The 21,122-nt window shown below is 43.5% G+C and overlaps 1 protein-coding gene across 1 annotated transcript in view; it reads right to left on the reverse strand.

Moving 5' to 3' along the window:
• Positions 1-21,122, reverse strand: part of LOC118817629 (T-cell immunomodulatory protein-like) — a gene marked incomplete at its 5' end in the record, with an annotated part of 88,126 nt that overhangs the window by 66,060 nt on the left and 944 nt on the right.

Consider the following 21,122-nt stretch of genomic DNA (forward strand, 5'->3'; position numbering starts at 1 on the left):
GGGAGCATAATGGAAGAAACATATACTCAATTAAGTGTTTTATTAGCGTCAGAAATGAGCGTCAGTGTGAAGGCAGCTCTAATGACTGTCTTTATTAAACCTCCACTTCACATTAGATGCATTAGATTCTATCAGTGAACATCTCTCCGAAAGTTGCTATAGGAAACAGGCTGTGATCTGATAGAGTTACAGCAAACAGCCCACAGTGTGGAGCATTTTAGGGTATTAATTTAATGAAAATTTAGATCATTGTTTTTAACGCTTTTGTTTTTTTTATGATGTTGTCACAAAATAACCACTTCACAGAGGGAGGGAGAGAGAGGGAGGGACTGAGGGAGGGAGGGATAGAGAGGGCAGGGGAGGGAGGGAGGGATAGAGAGGGCAGGGGAGGGAGGGAGGGATAGAGAGGGCAGGGGAGGGAGGGAGGGAGAGAGAGAGGGAGAAGGATAGAGAGGGCGGCGGAGGGAGGGAGGGACTGAGGGGGAAACTGAGGGAGGGAGAGAGAGGGCTGGGGGAGGGAGGGAGAGATAGAGAGGGCGGGGGAGGGAGGGAGGGATAGAGAGGGCGGGGTAGGGAGGGAGGGATAAGAGAGGGCTTGGGTGAGGGAGGGAGGGAGAGAGAGGGCAGGAGAGGGAGGGAGAGATAGAGAGGGCGGGGTAGGGAGGGAGAGATAGAGGAGGGAGGGGAGTAGGGAGGGAGGGAGGATAGAGAGGGCAGGGTAGGGAGGGGAGATAGAGAGAGGGAGGGAGAGATAGAGGAGGGGGAGGGAGGGAGGGAGAGATCGAGAGGGGGAGGGAGGGAGGGAGAGATAGAGAGGGCGGGGTAGGGAGGGAGAGATTGAGAGGGGGAGGGAGGGAGGGAGAGATAGAGAGGGGGAGGGAGGGAGGAAGGAAAGGAAAGATAGAGAAATGGAGAGAGAGAGAGAGAGAGGGGAGGCAGAGAGGGAGAGGCAGAGAGGGAGAGGCAGAGAGGGAGAGGCAGGGTGGGAAGGGGGGGAGGGAGGGATAGAGAAGGTGGGGTACGGAGGGAGAGATAGAGAGGGCGGGGTAGGTAGGGAGGGAGGGAGGAAGGAAAGGAGGAAGAGAGAAATGGAGAGAGAGAGAGAAAGAGAGAACAGGAAAAATGGATCAAAGCACAACTGTAACAGTAAATCAAAGCACACAAAGAGAAAAAAACGTCTGTTAGGACAAAAAACAACAAGTAAATGATGAAAGTGCTAATTTACTCCGCAGTCCAGACTCTCTGAAGCTGCTCATGTTTGGATTTTAAAATATTCATCAAAAACTCTCTGATTCCCACAATTAATTCTCTAATCAGACTTTCTACTGACAGAAACTCATTACAAACAGTGAGCGAGCAGAACAGACGAGAGGCCGACCAACACCAAAATCTACATTTATTTATCAACACCAACACCCATTAAAGAAACTCAGTTATTAGGGAATTCTGACTGTTCAAAAACATCTGCATAATACCACAATAACTAAGCAAACAGAGTCGTTCAGAGTCGTTCAGAGTGGTTTGGTGTGAAACGCTCTGTTCTAGAGAAACTTACCGAGTCAGAACTGTTCACAGTGGTGGTGATAGGAACCAGACGTCCACCTCTAAAAGCTCCCTCACTGAAAGTTACTACATGAAATGGTTATTAGTACGTTGTCTGATTACTGTTCTATAACAGCTCTACAACACCTTTTTGGCCTAAACTGTATTTTTAAAGTCTATTCATGGTGGGATACATGCATTATTTTCAGACTGACCACCACTTTAGCTTGGCCAACATATAAACTCAGAAGACTCGTGTAGGTTCACTGGTGGTTCTGGATAGTAAATAAAATGTCTATATCTGTGTTGTAGTCATGGCGACCCCTGGTTCCCATCACCACCACTGTAAAGACATCTGAACCATTTCACACCAAACAGCTCTGAATCTCTCTGATTACACGTCAGTGTTTGATTTACACAGACACTGTGAAATGATGTGCGTCTCTGTAGAGGATGTTTTTACTTATTTACACTTCGAAAGTCAACAAAACGGAATTTGTCAGGGGGTGTTCAAACTTTCGCATATGACTGTATATCGGCAGAGTGAACCTCAGCAGCCACGACACGTTCCGCAGGTCTTTCTCGCATGAGAGATGAAGGAGAGGGACGGAAAGTTGAAAGTTAGAGAGATGGAGAGACAGAGCGTTCTCCCTGCTGTCCTTCACGGATGAGTGGAGATTCGCTTTAATAGAAAATCCTCCATCCCTCTCGCTCCTCTTTCCTTTTCCACTGTCCTCCAGCTTCTATCACTGCATCGTTTCTATGCAGCTTTGGGTTTTCTTTACCAGCGTATCGTCGCAGAGAACACAACGCAAACGCTTCAGCCTCAATAGACAATAATATCCCAGCAGGCTTTGCTCAGTCGGTATGACCTCTCTGAGCGTGCACGCGCAAACACCCGCTCGACCACCCTCCTCAAGACAGAACGAGCCGAGATCAAAGTTAACACTGTAAAACAAAGACAAGAAGCTTTAATCCCAGCACAGAAGCACAAGCTCCTTTATTACGGATCGAGTCCATAGACAGATAATGTGTACTAATGCCAGAGATTAGTGAAAGTCCCCCATAGACAATAACAAACTGACTGTTCATCTGCAGACGCGTCTGGAGCCCCAGTAAAGCCCTCGGACAGACCGCAGGACAATCATAACACACGCTCAGATCTGTCATGCAGTGGGCAGCAAACGTTTTAATACAGCAAATGTTTTAATACAAATAAACATCTTTACCAGTTTGTAATAACTACAGCTGACCAAGTTGACACATGAACCCAATAGCTGCGTTCCAGAGCCGAGGTGGGCGGGTCCTCGGTAGGACTGTCCTATGAAGACTCCTCCTTAGTAGCCTATCGATCACACAAATGGATCAATCCTAACGAGGCTCCGTGTTGACGCCACCAGAGCGGCGCCAAACTCGTGAGGGAGCCGGTGAGAGAAAACGGAGCCGCTGCATTGAGTTTGTTGCTTTTATCATTTCTTCACAGAAGTGAAGGAGAAGATCTTACGTAGTTCGATAAACTACATACACAAATACTTCTAAATAAAATACGATATATGGACGATATACGATAAATGGACGAATACTTTAAATAATCAATCACTTTACACTTTATAAGGTGACGAAGACGAGTTCAAGGAAATTTACATAGAATAGAATTTACATTTGAAATCAAGCTCTGCTCCAACGGCTTCATTTTCATGGTGCTGTTTTTTTTTCTCCTTTGCATCGTTCGTGCGCAGAGAACTGTGGGTAACCGAGGGCCTGGAAGAATCCATCTGATGCGTCACAATCACTCGGCACGTAGGCTGCATTTCTAGGCTGTATATGAAGGGTCCTTCACTTTGGAACGGGCTTCTATGACGAAGCAGCCGAGAAACGCAGCCCAGGCTTTGGGAACACAGCTAATTTATTAAACTCCACTAATTCTTTACAGAGTAACTCCACCCCCTACTTTCAGCGAACTCCACCCCTGGCTCAGCTTTGAGAAATGCGCAAAAATGGGAGGGGCACACTGGGAGGGGCCCTGCAGTGATGTTTGGGTTTGGAGGTGGGGCTGTGAGGGAAACCGGGTGGGCTGGGCTGCTGTGTTTTTAGAGCTGGTGTACGTTAGCGACCAGAACATATGGAGAGAGACAGAATCAAATGGCACTTTGGTAACAGAGTTTTATGAGGTTGAAGATGTTCCTCCACTACCATCCCCATCTTCACTGAGGGAAGGTGTTTCTGATCAGGCAGTGCGTCTGGAGCCTGAACAGTATGAACTGCTGACTCAAGCTGCCAAAGAGTCAACATAGTGCCAGAAAATGACGAGCAGCGAACGGCAGAGGCGCAGAACGATAGAACATTCCCTAAAACCACAACAGCTCGCTTCTAACTATCTGTTCCAGTTATCTGGAAGTCCCACCAATGCAACACTGATGGTCACTTCAAGAAAGCATCACATTCCTTAATGTGGTTATTTAAACACGGACCAAACCTCATGTCGGTAATAAACGGTGTTAATAACTTGCTACATCTGTGGCTCCTTACTGTAAAATAATATATGAGGCTTTATGGAGCTTTTAAACAGAGTTATAACTGAATACTAAACAATATAACTAACCAAAAGTGTTACTGCGTCTCGCGGCGACGCTACTCGCTTATTTCCGGTACCGCCGTCTGTTTTCGCACATGCTCAGACTGAGAAATCCGAAAGAAATCAGAGTAAGAGTTTACAGCACTGAGAAATCTGATTACTGAGCTCAAATCCAGCCTCTTTATCGGATTTCTTAATCGGAGTGTGGTGTTTACATGAATGCAGATAACTGCAGAGTGCATGTAAACACACTCACGGACTCTCCTGATAAGACTGATTGCAATATACAGTAAAATATATTACATTTGCCTTATGTTGCCCGTTTGTCCCCTTTAGCCCCCCAAATGATCTGTGCTCAGTCCTGTACCCAAACAATTAGCGCACAGCTGTTTAATGTTATCTATATTTTTGCATGTATTTCCTACTTCATTGAAAAGTAACAGTGAGAGTGAAGGATGTCCCCTGACTTTTGATGGGCAGTGTGTATTACACAGTCAGACAGAATGACCGGCTACTGCTGTGACCAACATGCCTTTCATTCTCAATCTATAGCATCAAGGCTGACCTGAGATCAGATGGGTGTGGTGATGTGTGCCAGCAGTTCCATTTCCTCCTTCACTCTTTCACAAAGGTTTTGACTTTTCGGCAATTTTACCTGCCCTGCTCAATTATCGGTCTGTACTGGGCGGCGATTACAGTGTCCAGAGTTACTATCAGCCCTCATCATCTAATCACCGCAATCCGGAGGAGTAATAAAGAGATCAGAGCGAAGGGGAAAAACCAATGAACCCGGAGCGCTCTGAGGAGGAAGAAGGGGAGAGGAGGAAAAGGATTAGGAATAGAATGATGAGGAAGAAGGGAAAAGAACGAAGAAAGGGAAGGGAAAGAGGATTAGCAATAGGACGTGAGGAAGAGGAAGAAAAAAATAAGGATAAGGGAAAAGAAGATAAAGTGGAGAGGAGAAAGGGGAAGAAGAAATGAAGAGGATGAAGAGCAGAAGGAAGAGGAGAGAGAAAAGGAAAATAAGAGGGAAGAATAAAAAAAGGAGGAAGAAGGGAAGAGGAGAAAGAGAGGAAGAAAATGAGGGGGGAGAAGAATGAAAAGTAGGAAGAATGATTGGAGGAGGAAGTAAAGAGGAGAAAGAAGAAGGGGAAGAAAGCAAAGACAGGAAAAAAGTAAGAAGGGAAGATGAAGAAGAGGAGGATGAAGGGAAGAGGAGGTAAAAGATTGGAATAGAATTATGAAGATGAAGGGATAAGAATGAAGATGGGGAGAAAAAGAGGAAGAAAAGGGTTAAGAATAGGACACAAGGAAGAGGAAGAAGAAAAAGGTGCGATGATAAGGGAAAATAAGACAAGGTAGAGAGGAGAAAGGGGAAGAAGTGAAGATGAAGAGCAGAGGGAAGAAAAGGAGGAAGGAGGGAAGAATAAGAAGAGGAGAAGGAAATAGAGAGGGAAAAGGGGAAGGAAATGACGGGGGAAGAATGAAAAAGCAGGAAGAGGAATGGGAGGAGAAAGAAGAAGGGGAAGACAGCAATAACAGGAAAAAGAAAGAAGGGAAGATGAAGAGGAGGATGAAGGGAAGAGGAGGAAAAAGATAAGGAAAAAAATGATGAGGATGAAGAGAAAAAGATAAGGAGGGGGAGAGAAAGAGGAGGAAGAGGATTAGGAATTAGGAGGAGGAAGAAGAACTGAAGATAAGGTGGGAAGGATAAAGGGGAAGAAGAGGTGAAGAGGATGAAGAGCAGGAAGAAGAGGTGGAAGAACAGGAAAAGGAGGAAGGAGGGAAGAATAAGATTAGGAAGAAGAAGGGAAAAGGAGAAAGGGGGTAAAAAATGAGGGGGGAGAAGAACGGTAGAAAAAAGTAGGAAGAAGGATGGGAGGAGGAAGTAAAGAGGAGAAAGAAGAAGGGGAATAAAGCAAAGACAGGAAAAAGTAAGAAGGGAAGATGAAGAAGAGAAGGACGAGGAACAGAATGAGGAGAATAAAGGGAAGAGAGTGAAGAGGGCAAAGAGAAAGAAAATGGTTAGGAATAGGATATGAGGATGAGGAGGATGAAAAAGAAGTGAACATGAGGAAAAGAAGAATAAGGTGGAGAGGTGAAAGGAAGAAGTGAATAATTAAAAGGAAAAGGAGGAAGAAGGGAAGAAGAAGAGGAAGAAGTATGGAGGAGGAAGAGGGGAATAGGAAGAAGAATGGAAAAGAAGCTAGAGGAAGGGGAGAAGGAAGTGAAGAGGAGGAAGAACAGAAGAGAAGGAAGAAGATGAGGAAGAGGACAAAACGGGAAAACAAAGAGAACAGAAAGACGTGAAGAGGAGGAAAAGAGGAGTAGGAAGAAGAATGGAAAAGGAGCTAGAGGAAGGGAAGAGGAGGAAGATAAGGAGGAATAGGACAAAAAAATGGAAAACAAAGGAAGAAGAGGAAGAAGGTGAGGATGAAGGGAATAGGTGGGATAATAAGGAGGAAGAAAAGAGCAGGAAGCACATAACATGATGTTCCACACAGGCAGGTTTCTGAGAGCTGACCTCACGGATTGTTTGGATTTTGTGGATCTAATCTGGAGCAGCGCTGACCTCGCACTGCGGCAGCTCAGGAGAAGGCAGGAGTAACGGAAGGAGAGGTGGAAAAGGAGGAATAACAGGGAGGAAAACAGAGCTGTTCTGGAAACAAAACCACACAGTGAATTCATTCAAATGGGAAAACAATCCTCCACCTCAGCGACAGGCAGATCAATCGGGACGGTATTTAAACACACCCAGATGGAGCCTCGGACAGACCAGTGCAGCTTCAGCTTCGGAAAACTGACCGCGGTGACAGCCCTGCCGTTCGGAAAACACTCACAGCCGCTGTTTTTCTTCTGAGAGATCTAAAGAAGCCCTTCGGCTCCCGCCGCCCGCTCCCAGCCGCCCAGCGCCACCGCGGGTCGACTTCTCACTGAACAACGACTCGATTTCCAGCTAGAAACGGTCCAGAATCTGCACTTAACATCACAGAAGGAAAGAAGCTGCTGAACATCAGACGCCGTCCTCTCGCACCTCACATGACTTGACTTGGAACCCAAGACTCGACTCAGAGTCACACCTCAGAGACTCGAGACTCATCTCAGACTCACATCTGAGACTCGAGGCTCGACTCGGACTCACATCTCAGAGACTCGAGGCTCGACTTAGACTTGCACCTCAGAGACTCGAGACTCGACTCGGACTCGCATCTCAGAGACTCGAGACTCGACTCGGACTCGCACCTCAGAGGCTCGAGACTCGACTCGGACTCACACCTCAGAGCCTCATAACTTGACTTGGACTTGCATCTCAGAGACTCGACTCAGACTTGCATCTCAGAGACACGAGACTCGACTCAGACTTGCATCTCAGAGACACGAGACTCGACTCAGACTTGCATCTCAGAGACACGAGACTCGACTCAGACATGCATCTCAGAGACACGAGACTCGACTCAGACTTGCATCTCAGAGACTCGAGACTCGACTCGGACTCGCACCTCAGAGCCTCATAACTTGACTTGGACTTGCATCTCAGAGACTCGACTCGGACTTGTGCCTCAGAGACTCTGACTCGCACCTCAGAGACTCGAGACTCGACTCAGACTCGCACCTCAGAGACTCGAGACTCGACTCAGACTTGCATCTCAGAGACATGAAACTCGATTCAGACTTGCATCTCAGAGACTTGAGACTCGACTCTGTTTCGCACCTCAGAGACTCAACTCAGACTCACTAACATAGACATGATACTTGACTTAGACTCGCAACACAGAGGTTCTGACACTTGACCAGGACTCACATCTCTGTGACTCAAAAACTTAACCCCGACTTGAACCGCAGAGACTCAACTCTGACTCATACCTCAAAGACTCAAGACTTGACTTGAATTCGCACCTCAGGGACTCAAGACTCAACTCAAGCACCAGCCTTGGAGACTCAAGACTCAACTTAGACTCCAACCGCAGAGACTCAAGATTCAACTCTGATTCGAACCTTAGAGACTCAAAACAACTCAGACTCCAACCGCAGAGACTCAAGACTCAACTTAGACTCGAACCTTAGAAACTCAAGACTCAACTCTGATTCAAACCTTAGAGACTCAAGACAACTCTGACTCGAACCTTAGAAACTCAAAACTCAACTCAGACTCAAACCTCAGAGACTCGACACTCGACTCAGATTTGCACCTCAGAGACTTGACTTAGACTCACATCTCAGAAACTAGAGACCCTACTCTGATTCGCATTTCAGAGACTCGAGACCCGACTCTGAATCGCACCTCCGAGGTTCGAGATTCAATACAGACTTGCACTTCAGTCTGAGGCTAAAACAGCTGGAGTTCTCTGAGCCACCGACAGCACAGCAGCGATAACCAAAACAAATAACGAGAGTAAAATCCGTAATAAAAACTATTCTATAAACTCTGGACTCCTAATGGTTTTGACGCGGCCTCCAGCCACCAGGCAGAGCGCGCTAACTGATGGAGAGCTCCGCGATGGAGGGGCTGATTGAGATGGACAGATTGCGGAGCGAAGGGAGGAAGCAGAGCGATGGAACAAAGCGTGCAGATGTTCCTCGCTGCAGCTCATCTGCATAAAGACCAACACAAAGCGCAATCAGCTCCTCCAATTCCTCCACAGCGCTTATAGACGGGACTGACAGCACCAGCTTAGAGACACACACACACACACACACACACACACACACACTCCAACATATATGCGCATATATAGGGACTTATTTCAGCCTGAACATTCAAATGCAGACACTCAAGTTTCCAAGCTTTCTTTCTTTCTCTCCGTCCTCGTCCTTCACACCCACCGTCTCTCATTCCCCACGTCTCACATTCCATTTCATTATTTTGGTCAAAGCCATTATTTTATATATTAACCTCTTAAACTCCAAGGATCCATATGTGGGTTAACACATCAGTTTCTCACTCTTATACTATATAACTTACATATTAGTTTCATATAAACTAATATATAAGTTATATAATAAAATCATGAAAAAGCTGATTTACTGATTTTTGGTACAGAAACTCTGATGATTTTTGAGAAACTTGGTTCTTTAGCTTCATCTACCGAACCTGAAGTGCGAAACCTGGGTGTGATCTTAGACTCTGAGCTCTGCTTTACCCCACATGTAAACACGGTCACTAAATATCGCTAAAGTTCGGCCTTTTCTCTCTCAGAGCTTAACATCACAGAAGGAAAGAAGCTGCTGAACATCAGACGCCGTCCTCTCGCACCTCACATGACTTGACTTGGAACCCAAGACTCGACTCAGTCGCACCTCAGAGACTCGAGACTCATCTCAGACTAACATCTGAGACTCGAGGCTCGACTCGGACTCGCATCTCAGAGACTCGAGGCTTGACTTAGACTCGCACCTCAGAGGCTCGAGACTCGACTCGGACTCGCACCTCAGAGGCTCGCGACTCGACTCGGACTCGCACCTCAGAGCCTCATAACTTGACTTGGACTTGCATCTCAGAGACTCGACTCGGACTTGTGCCTCAGAGACTCTGACTCGCATCTCAGAGACTCTGACTCGCACCTCAGACTTGCATCTCAGAGACACGAGACTCGATTCAGACTTGCATCTCAGAGACTTGAGACTCGACTCTGTTTCGCACCTCAGAGACTCAGACTCACTAACATAGACATGATACTTGACTTAGACTCGCAACACAGAGGTTTTGACACTTGACCAGGACTCACATCTCTGTGACTCAAAAACTCCGACTCGAACCGCAGAGACTCAACTCTGACTCATACCTCAAAGACTCAAGACTTGACTTGAATTCGTACCTCAGAGACTCAAGACTCAACTCAGGCACCAACCTTGGAGACTCAAGACTCAACTCAGACTTCAACCACAGAGACTCAAGATTCAACTTAGACTCGGAAAAAAATGATTTTTGAGAAACTTGGTTCTTTAGCTTCATCTACCAAACCTGAAGTACGGAACCTGGGTGTGATCTTAGACTCTGAGCTCTGCTTTACCCCACATGTAAACACGGTCACTAAAGTGGCTTTTTATCATTTAAGAAATATCGCTAAAGTTCGGCCTTTTCTCTCTCAGAGCGACGCAGAGAAACTTGTTCATGCATTTGTTACAGCAGAGTTGATCACTGTAATGATCTTCTTGCTGGACTTCCTAAGAAAACTACACATCCCTTACAACTCGGACAAAACGCAGCAGCATCCTAACAAAAACAACACAGAGAGATCAGATCAGTCCCGTTTTGAAAGAACTGCACTGGCTGCCTGTTTCATTCAGGATAGATTTCAAGGTTCTGCTACTAGTCTTTAAAGCTCAAAACAACCTTAAAGCACCTGCTGACATCACAGAGTGTCTGTCTGTTTATGTTCCGACACGCAATCTAAGATCTGCAGACAGTGGCCTTCTACAGATACTCTCTGTACAATACTGAAAACATGGAGAGGCTCTTTCAGTTATTCTGCTTCTAAACTGTGGAACTCAATTCCACCTTTTATTAGACGGTCAAGCTCAGTGCTCACTTTTAAGAAGCACCTAAAAACGTATCTCTTTAAATTAGCTTTTAACTAAAACTGAATGTCTCGTGGTTTTTATCTTATAATTTAATCTTCTTCATTTTCTTCTGATTCTAATTAAGTACTAATGATCTTTTCTATAACTATGTTTTATCACCTGTCTGTAAAGCACTTTGAGCTGCCACTGGCATGAAAAGTGCTATATAAATAAAATTATTATTATTATTATTATTATTATTATTGTATTATATAAAAACTCCCTGTTAAGAGTCTTTAAGTTTGTTTACAGTAAACCATTCCACTTCAAACCCGTCTGAATGACTTTGTTTACATTTCAACAACTGGATTATGCAGACAAAATCAATGGAATTACCACTTAGTGAGAATCTGTAGCTACAATATTAGCATGGTTGCAAATTCTTTGTTGTTACACAGTCCAGCTCAGTGGCAAAACAGTGAGCGTGTTTACCTGCACTTCATAATCTGATAATCGTAGAAAATCAGATTTATTTTAGTAATCCGATCACGCGTTTAAATGCACTTGAGTAATCAGATAATATGAAACTCCAGGTCGACGTGAGTCAGACAGTAATCAGATTTCTGCTTTACAACCAGCCAATAAACTCACAGAAGAGGACGCGACGTAAACGTAACGTAAAACTCAAACTTCATGCTGCGGCTTTTTTAAACATGGAGTCACTTTACCTGAAAATATGAACAAACATCATCTAGAAGATGAAGAATATTTCAATCCTTCATTTCGTTAATCATGTATTTGGTTTCAGCGTCGCTCCAAAAGTGTGTTACTGCGTCTCGCGGCGACGCTGCTGCTTATTTCCAGTACCGCCGTCTGTTTTCGCACATGCTCAAACTGAGAAATCCGAAAGAAATCAGAGTAAGAGTTCACAGCACTGAGAAATCTGATTACTGAAATAAAAACCAGCCTCTTTATCAGATATCTTGATCAGATTTCTAGACCTTACTCTACTCAGATTATTGAGTGCATGTAAACACACAAACCTCATGTAGCGACTCCCCACAAAGTTTCATTATGTCGAATGGAATTTTAGGCCAAAGTTCTGTGGAGCTCGTCAAACCTCACAAGAGCTGCTATGAGAGAATGTATTAGTGGGCGGAGCTTTGGTAGGTCAGTTCGTGGCTGTTTTCATGTTTTCATTTGTTGTTAGCAGCTTTAGCTTTCTCTGAAAAACTAGACCAAAAAAGCAGCAAAGCAAAAGTAGAGTCTGCTTATCGCACATCGCCAAAGCAGCAACAGCTCTGTCCTATTGCTAAATGCCATCCTGCCTCTGCAGCCCTTCCTGGCCCTTAGCCCTCGCGCACCCCCAGCGGAGCGGCTATCATTCCCTCTCCCCTCTGCTCCGGATCGATCTCTCCTTTATTAACTGCCCTAATTGAACCGCCAGTTTGAGTTAGCTTGGGCATAAATGAGGCAGTGATTAGGGCCGGTTTTTATGGGCCAGTAACGAGAGCTAGTGGTGCAGTAAAATCAAAAGGCGGCTCCGGTGGCACATTCTAATGCAAATGCACTGACCGCTAATGCGCTAACCGCTAGAGCACTGACCGCTGCCCTGCTGCAAGGTTGCGTATTAGCTGGAGTCTATGGGAAGGAACAGCTGTGATTAGCTGCAGGTCCAGCCTGGAGCTCATGGTCTTCCCTGGGCTTTGATTCGATGTTGTTTACGGTTTGTTCAGACTGAACAACCTGATTAAAACCTTTCTATTCGTGTTGGGGGTGGGATAAGACATCGACACGGTGGTATATCATATCGCTTTCTTTTGTGATACGGTATCGACACACTGGTGCTAAATATCGGTGTGTTTACTGAAACATGCATGCACTGTAAACACTCTAAACTGACTCCGCCTTGGTTTTATTTCTGTACGTTTACACAGGTAGAACAGATTTTAGTGAGGCACAGTTTTGTTCTACCTTTAGACATTTTAACCCCAGAGCTGCTCTGCTTTCTGCCAGTTTGTGGCTATTTTACACTGGACCGATGACACACAACTAAGCTCTGCGCTTTGCTGTACATTGTTTCATATTGGTGGCCAAATTCTGTGAAACTGACACTCATAAATACATAATTCCTACTTTTTGCCTATTTAAGAGTATTTTATTTTCTTCACTTACACAGATATTGTGATGTATCATAGTGAATTTTCTTGCAATATATCAAGTATCACAGAATCGCAATATCAAGATATCATCATTATCGTGGAGAACGTACCGTGATAAGATCGTATCGTGAGATGCCCTGTGATTCCCAACCTCTACTTGGTATATCAGTCTTTTCACCACGACTGCATCGTCCCACTAATGAGCGCTATGGATATCCTGATACGATCCACATTTATACTACGTGACTACAGCGGTCGCTTTACAGTCAAAGAACATAAACACAAACACTTAACAACAAAAGCGCAATACAGGTGAACATTCAAGTATAAATGGAACAATGTAGAGTACACTGCAAAAAATAGCATCGTCAAGGGAAATCATCTTAATTCTAGTTGAAATATCTAAGATTTCTTATTTTGAGATGGTCGTGCTCTTATTATGAGATTATCTAGCTTATTTCTAGACATTTCTTTAACCTGTTTTATTTGAACCTGTAAAAATATCTCACTATAGTGGCAGATAATTCAGCTGGTTTCAAGCACTTTTCTTACAACAAGCAAAACTATCTGCCAATATAGTGAGATCATTTTACTTAATAAAACAAGTGAAAAAAGTTTGGAAGTAAGTTAATAATCTTAAAATAAGCTCACAATACAACAGGAGAAATATAAGATTTATTGTCTGTATTTAAGATAACTTTACTTGACAAGACACTATTTATTTATTTATTTACTTACTTACTTACTTACTTACTTACTTACTTACTTACTTACTTACTTACTTACTTACTTACTTACTTACTTTTTAATTTTTTTATTTATATGTGGGGCAGTCGTGGGCTGCAGGATAGGGAACCAGCCTTGTGACCGGAAGGTCGCCGGTTCGATCCCCTCAGCCGACAGTACCTGACTGAAGTTCCCTTGAGCAAGACACCTAACCCCCAACTGCTCCCCGGGCGCCGTGGATAGGGCTGCCCACTGCTCCGGGCAAGTGTGCTCACTGCCCCCTAGTGTGTGTGTTCACTAGTGTGTATGTGGTGTTTCACTGCACGGATGGGTTAAATGCAGAGGTCTAATTCTGATGTGTTCAGACACAGTTGGCTAAAAAGGTTCATTTGATTTTTTGCAGAGTATTCTATAATTTGGAAACTCATACAATAAATGATCGACCACCCATAGAAGTCAATTTAAACCCTGGAACATTAAGAAGGCCTAAACTTTGTGATCTTAAAATTTGGGACGGCACATATAGATGAAGTAGCTCAGCCAAATGTTGAGAAGTCAGGCTGTGCAGAGCTTATATGTAATATAATGAAGGAGAACCTTGTACTGAATATGGAATGTAATGGGTGACCAGTGAAGACTCTGAAGGACCGATGTGATTATTCCTCTTTGAAAAGGTGACGATCTTATCGGCAGCATTCTCAACATACTGTAATGGGAATTCAACACCAGAGCTGCAGGTTTTCTCTGTACTGTCTGAACAACCTGCTGCTTTAACATGTGACTCTTCACAGACGCTCACACAGGGATGCAAGCGCTCATTACAGTATTGCGAACTGCTGTAAATAACGAAAGACAAGCAATAAACTAACGATATGTGTTTGATTATGGATTGCGGAGCAAATTTTTGGCCAAGCATCAGCGACCTGATCGGTTAAACGTGATCTGTTATTCACACATATTTTCTGTTTTTGTTTTTCCATAGTGGTAAGATAAGATAATCCTTTATTAGTCCCACAACGGGGAAATTCTCAGTGAATGTGAGAGTAACAGAGCACTGACATCCCCACAAAACTTCTGATCAATAAACAAACTCCCGCGTGTGTAATTTCATCCATTTTTGCCCTTGCAATCCATCTGAATCAAAGAAAAACATAAAATATCGCAAAATCAAACTGTGGCGCTGAATTGAGAAAATGAACTGGGTATGAAAACAGCCTGATGTTCTTCAGAGATGTTAGCTAAGTTTGCTGTCTGAGGCTGCAGCTACTGAAGCAGCATCAAAACTAACACTGACACTGTTTATGATCAGGTCAGGGGTGGATAGAGGAGCCTAAATCAGTACTCAAGTAAAAGTGTTGATACTCGCATAAAATAATTACACAAGGAAAAGTATCATCACCAAAACAACCTGAGTAGAAATACAAAAGAAGCAGGTTGAAAATCTACTAAGTACTCAGTACTGCAGTGGAACTTATTAGTACATCCAGCGTTTATCAGCACAGGAACTGAAGATTGTGCAGCTCTGTTCTTCTTTTATTGGGAACCTTTTGGTCTAAAATACAGAAGCTCCACAGTCAGAGATGTAACCAATCACAAAGCAGTACAGATACAGCCACCATCAAAACAAACTGAAATGAAACACAAACAATGGAAGTAGTATCAAAATATGAACGGCTAAAATCTAACAGAGTAAAAAGATTCATTTACCCAAGTTAGTAGACGTATCATGATGTGAAAAAACTAAAAATTAATATTAATTATTATCAATGTTCTTGAGTCAGTGTAACTAGTTACAACCCACCTCTGAATAGGTTTATAAAGACGTCATTAGCATGACACAGGCAGTTTTAGTCAGTGGCCTAATTGCATTGCGTGTATTGCCCCACCACTTCTGGAGGCGTGGCACCACCCCTGACCTAACGAGGGCTCTGACAGGGAGGCCAGATAGAAGAACACTGCAGTAGTCTAGCCATGATGTCACTAATGCATACACAGGTGTTTCTACATCGGCTTTCTTATCGATGAGAAATATTTTTGGTGGAAGATGCAGCCGATATTAATATTCTTTGCTTTATGTTTCTCTTTACTCAACAGAACTGCTGTATACAAGCAAAATAACTACAGAAGATGTACGTTATGCTGAATAATAGAACGACTTTGGTTCCCAGCACACACAGTTCCCTCGTTAACTCATTCACAATTCACTACATATCATCTGCTATTCAGTGCCCTGACAGAGAACAACAAGAACCACTGAAAGACTCATGGCTGAACATTACGAACTGTACAGTATCTCTCTGAAAGGAGGCGATTCAACATTGAATCGTTTATTAAATGGGCATTTTTGTACACATTCTAGCACTGTAGCTAGAGAAAAATGGCTCGTTATGAGTGAGACATACCCATGTTGTGCTTTCTTTGCTGTAACGTGTTTCTCGTTAAGCAGCGACGGTTAATTAGCTGATGAGTTGAATCACATGTGTTACATGTTGGAAAAACACAGAAAGATCTGGAGGATTTTTCACCCCCTGATTTCAGCATTCCTCTCACGCTGTGTGTGGGAGGAGTGTGTTGTGTGTGATGTGTTAAACGCGCGTGGTCGTGTGTGAGAACGCTCCGCAGACATGACACGCAACACACATGGCGACGGATCAAACCGTTCAACGTCAACACGGATTAAACAGCCACTTCTCACCCGCGCTGAAACTGGTCCTGTTCCACGTTCAGCTAAAACGCTCTGATTTAAGTGATTTCAGTCACTCACGGTTAAGCGTGCTGGGTTAATGTGGCCATGGGGATCATCAATACTCAGCCGTACGCAAACGTTTGATTACACGTGTTTTTTTTCGGTGAAAATAAGTTCACATCCTCTACAAGGAACACAGATATGGATTTTTGCAAGTTTTAGTATACAATTTCTATTACATTTTTGAGTTTAAAATACTGGAAAAATAGAAAATATCAAATGTGCACAAGTTTTCTGTTTTCTGTTTTTCCCAAATGGTTGAGAGTGAAGGTGAAAAATAGCTTAACTGCTATTGAAGATAAGCAGAGTTATGGTTCAGAGTCACTCTGCATAAAATTGGTGTTACACTACAGTAGCTATATTGGTGTTATATTACATATGTGTACATAATAATCTATAGAAAATACTATATATGTAGTGTGTGTGTGTGTGTGTGTGTGTGTGTGTGTGTATTATAAGCTGTCGCTGGTGTAAGGAAAAACACTCATATGGTAACTTTACAAAAGGACAATAACATTCTTAACTTTTAATGTATGTTTATATAACGAGACTGTATTCTTGGATATTAGGATACATTACACTACAGTAGTTACAATGGTGTTACATATGTATATACAATCACTGCTAAAATCATCTCCATTTTCATCATTTTTCACTTTTTTGGCATACTTTGAAAAACGCCTTTACATTAGCCGCGTTCCAAAGCCGAGGCTGCATCTCTCGGCCACTACGTCATAGCAGGTCGTTCCAAAATAAAGGATCCTTCATATACAGCCTAGAAAAGCAGCCTACGCTCTGAGCGATTTCAGGGACGTATCAGATGGATCCTTATAGGCCTTCGGTTACCCACAGTTCTCCGCACATGAACGACTCAAAGGAAGCAAAACAGCCGTTGGAGCAGAGCTTGATTTAAAGTATAAGTTGTTCATTTCCTTGAACTCGTCTTCGTCACTTTATAAAGTGTAAAGTGACTGATTATTTAAAGTATTCGTGCATTTATCGTATATCGTCCCATATATCGTATTTTATTTAGAAGTATTTGTATGTATGTAGTTTATCGAACTACATAAGATCTTCTCCTTCATTTCTGTGGAGAAATGATAAAAGCAACAAATTGAATGCAGCGGCTCCGTTTTCTCTCACCAGCTCCCTCACGGGTTTGGCGCCGCTCTGGTGGCGTCACCATGCAGCCTTGTTAGGTCTGATCCATCTGTGTGACCAATAGGCTGCTGAGGAGGAGTCTTCACAGGACAGTCCTACTGAGGACCCGCACTACCTCGGCTGCAGCCCCGGCTTTGGAACGCAGCTATTGAGTGTGAATTTCATCATGAATGGACCAAAAGAAACGGCCCAATATGACTTCTAATAAAGTCTGGTTTTATTGACTCACATTAACAGTAAAGCGTGTTTTTCTCTCTCCTGTTAAGTTACCGTTATGGAGATACAGCAGTGATATACATTTACATATCCTTCATATGGTAACTTTACAAAGGACAAAACATTCTTAACTTTTACTGCATGTTGACATAATGAGGCTGTATTCTTGGATCATTTCTAACGGCCTATTCATCATGGAACGTTCACATGATGTAAACAGCAGCTGGTGTTTTCAAATGGTATAAAAAAAGTAACAGAAGTGCATTAAATGAGTTTTGATGTTTTGATATAGCAGTAATGATATATGACATATACTGTGCTGTATATGTGACCCCACATCCTCACAAAGTATAAAAACGTGTGTGTGTGTGTGCGCGTGTGTATATACATGTGTGTGTGTGTGTGTGTGTGTGTGTGTGTGTGTGTGTCACCCCCCGGCAGTAGAGCACTCTAGACTAATGATGGGAGTGTATGATGGGGTGAGCTGTACAGTGTGGGCAGCTACTCTCTGACCTCTATACTCTATACATGCACTTAAACACAGACAGGTGGTCTCACTCTCATACATGAACACACACGAACTGTTTGACATACAGTGTGTGACACAGCGGGGGGGCGGTATCAGCTTGGGAGCAGTTAGCAATTCACAGCAAATTACCCAGAGTGCTTTTCTGAGCTTTCCGCCCACTCCACAGAAACAGAGCACAGAACAACAGCAGCTACTACAGCTCTCAATATACAGCACAACTACAGTACAACTACTGCACAACTACACAACTACAGTTCAACTACACAACTACAGAACAACTACACAACTACAGTACAACTACAGCACAACTACACAACTACAGTTCAACTACACAACTACAGCACAACTACGGATCAACTACACAACTACAGCTCAACTACAGCACAACTACAGTTCAACTACACAACTACAGCACAACTACACAATTACAGTACAACTACAGCTCAACTACACAACTACAGCACATCTACACAACTACAGCTCAACTACACAACTACAGCACAACTACAGTACAACTACAGCACAACTACAGTACAACTACAGCACAACTACACAACTACAGCACAACTACACAACTACAGCACATCTACACAATTACCGTTCAACTACACAACTACAGTACAACTACACAACTACAGCTCAACTACACACTCATTATATAAGACAACTACACACCTACACAACTACAGCACAACTATACACCTACACAACTACAGCTCAACTACACAACTACAGCACAACTACACAACTACAGCACAACTGCACAACTACACAACTACAGCTCAACTACACAACTACAGCTCAACTACACAGCTACGGAACAACAGCACAACTACACAACTACAGCACAACTGCACAACTACACAACTACAGCTCAACTACACAACTACAGCTCAACTACACAACTATACAACTACAGCACAACTACACAACTACAGCTCTCAGAGACTTTAGGCATGAAAGAGGTAAAGGAGACACAATGAGAAGGAATAAGAGGAAAAGAGAAAAAAAGGAAAAGTGGGAGAGAGAAAGAGAAGGGATAAGAAAGAGAAAGAGAGAGAAAAAAGAAATAAAGAAGGAGACAAAGAGAGGAGAGAGAGGAGAGAGAGAGGAGAGAAAGAGAGGAGAGAAGAGAGAAGAGAGAGACAGGAGAGAAAGAGAGGAGAGAGAGAGGAGAAAGAGAGGAGAGAAAGAGAGGAGAGAGAGGAGAGAGAAGAGAGAAAGAAGAGAGGGAGAGAGAGAGGAGAAAGAGAGGAGAGAAAGAGGAAAAAAGAGAGGAGAGAAAGAGAGGAGAGAAAGAGGAAAAAAAGAGAGGAGAGAAAGAGGAAAAAAGAGAGGAGAGAAAGAGAGGAGACAAAGAAGAGAGAGAGAGGAGAGAAGAGAGAGAGAGAAGAGAGCAAGAGAGGAGAGAGAGGAGAGGAAGAGAGGACAGAAAGAGAGGAGATAAAGAGAGGAGAGAGAGAGGAGAGAAGAGAGGAGAGAAGAGAGGAGAGAGGAGAGAAAGAGAGGAGAGAAAGAGGAAAAAAAGAGAGGAGAGAAAGAGAGGAGAGAAAGAGAGGAGAGAAAGAGGAAAAAAAGAGAGGAGAGAAAGAGAGGAGAAAAAGACGAGAGAAAGAGAGGAGAGAGAGAGGGGAGAGAAAGAGGAGAGAAAGAGAGGAGAGAAAGAGAGGAGAGAGGAGAGAAAGAGAGGAGAGAAAGAGAGGAGAGAGAGGAGAGAGAAGAGAGAAAGAAGAGAGGGAGAGAGAGAGGAGAGAAAGAGAGGAGAGAAAGAGGAAAAAAAGAGAGGAGAGAAAGAGAGGAGAGAAAGAGGAAAAAAAGAGAGGAGAGAAAGAGGAAAAAAGAGAGGAGAGAAAGAGAGGAGAGAGAGAGTCAAGAGAGAGAGGAGAGAAAGAGAGGAGACAAAGAAGAGAGAGAGAGGAGAGAAGAGAGAGAGAGAAGAGAGCAAGAGAGGAGAGAGAGGAGAGGAAGAGAGGACAGAAAGAGAGGAGATAAAGAGAGGAGAGAGAGAGGAGAGAAGAGAGGAGAGAAGAGAGGAGAGAGGAGAGAAAGAGAGGAGAGAAAGAGAGGAGAGAAAGAGGAAAAAAAGAGAGGAGAGAAAGAGAGGAGAGAAGAGAGGAGAGAAAGAGGAAAAAAAGAGAGGAGAGAAAGAGAGGAGAAAAAGACGAGAGAAAGAGAGGAGAGAGAGAGGGGAGAGAAAGAGGAGAGAAAGAGAGGAGAGAAAGAGAGGAGAGAGGAGAGAAAGAGAGGAGAGAAAGAGAGGAGAGAAAGAGGAAAAAAAGAGAGGAGAGAAAGAGAGGAGAAAAAGACGAGAGAAAGAGAGGAGAGAGAGAGGGGAGAGAAAGAGGAGAGAAAGAGAGGAGAGAAAGAGAGGAGAGAGAGAGGAGAGAAAGAGAGCGGGGGGAGGGGGGGTGTAACGAAAGCGCAGCAGGTAGGATTAAATGGCATTAAAGCAGCTTTTACTGGACACATTTCACTCCGCAAATGTCAGCTTCCCAAATGTCACCCGGAGCAACACACACACACACACACACACACACACCACACACACACACACACACACACACACTCAGAGGTGGGTGAGGAGAGACCCCCCCAAAAACACAAACACACTTATGAAGTTCTCCTCTGACACAGTATCAGCACACGTAAACACGGCCTTCGCTGCACTAGTGCTGATGGTGAATATGGGCCGTAACGGGCGAATCAGAGGAGGCGTGATCTGTTATTAATCAATTAATAATGTTTGTTATTTCATTTATATGATACTGTAGTCAGGTTTTAATTAAAGGCAAGTGAGTAACTCAAACAAAATGATGCAAATTAGAGTTTCTACCAGCTCTGAGAACAAGAGAATAAAGCTTCACACGCTGCATCTGTAAAATCTAAAACATAAACCTTTACATATACATACATACATACATACATATATACATATAGATTTATAATATATATGAATATGTATAA

Source organism: Colossoma macropomum, unplaced genomic scaffold (genome assembly GCF_904425465.1).
Source record: "Colossoma macropomum unplaced genomic scaffold, Colossoma_macropomum, whole genome shotgun sequence".
Lineage (NCBI taxonomy): Eukaryota > Metazoa > Chordata > Actinopteri > Characiformes > Serrasalmidae > Colossoma > Colossoma macropomum.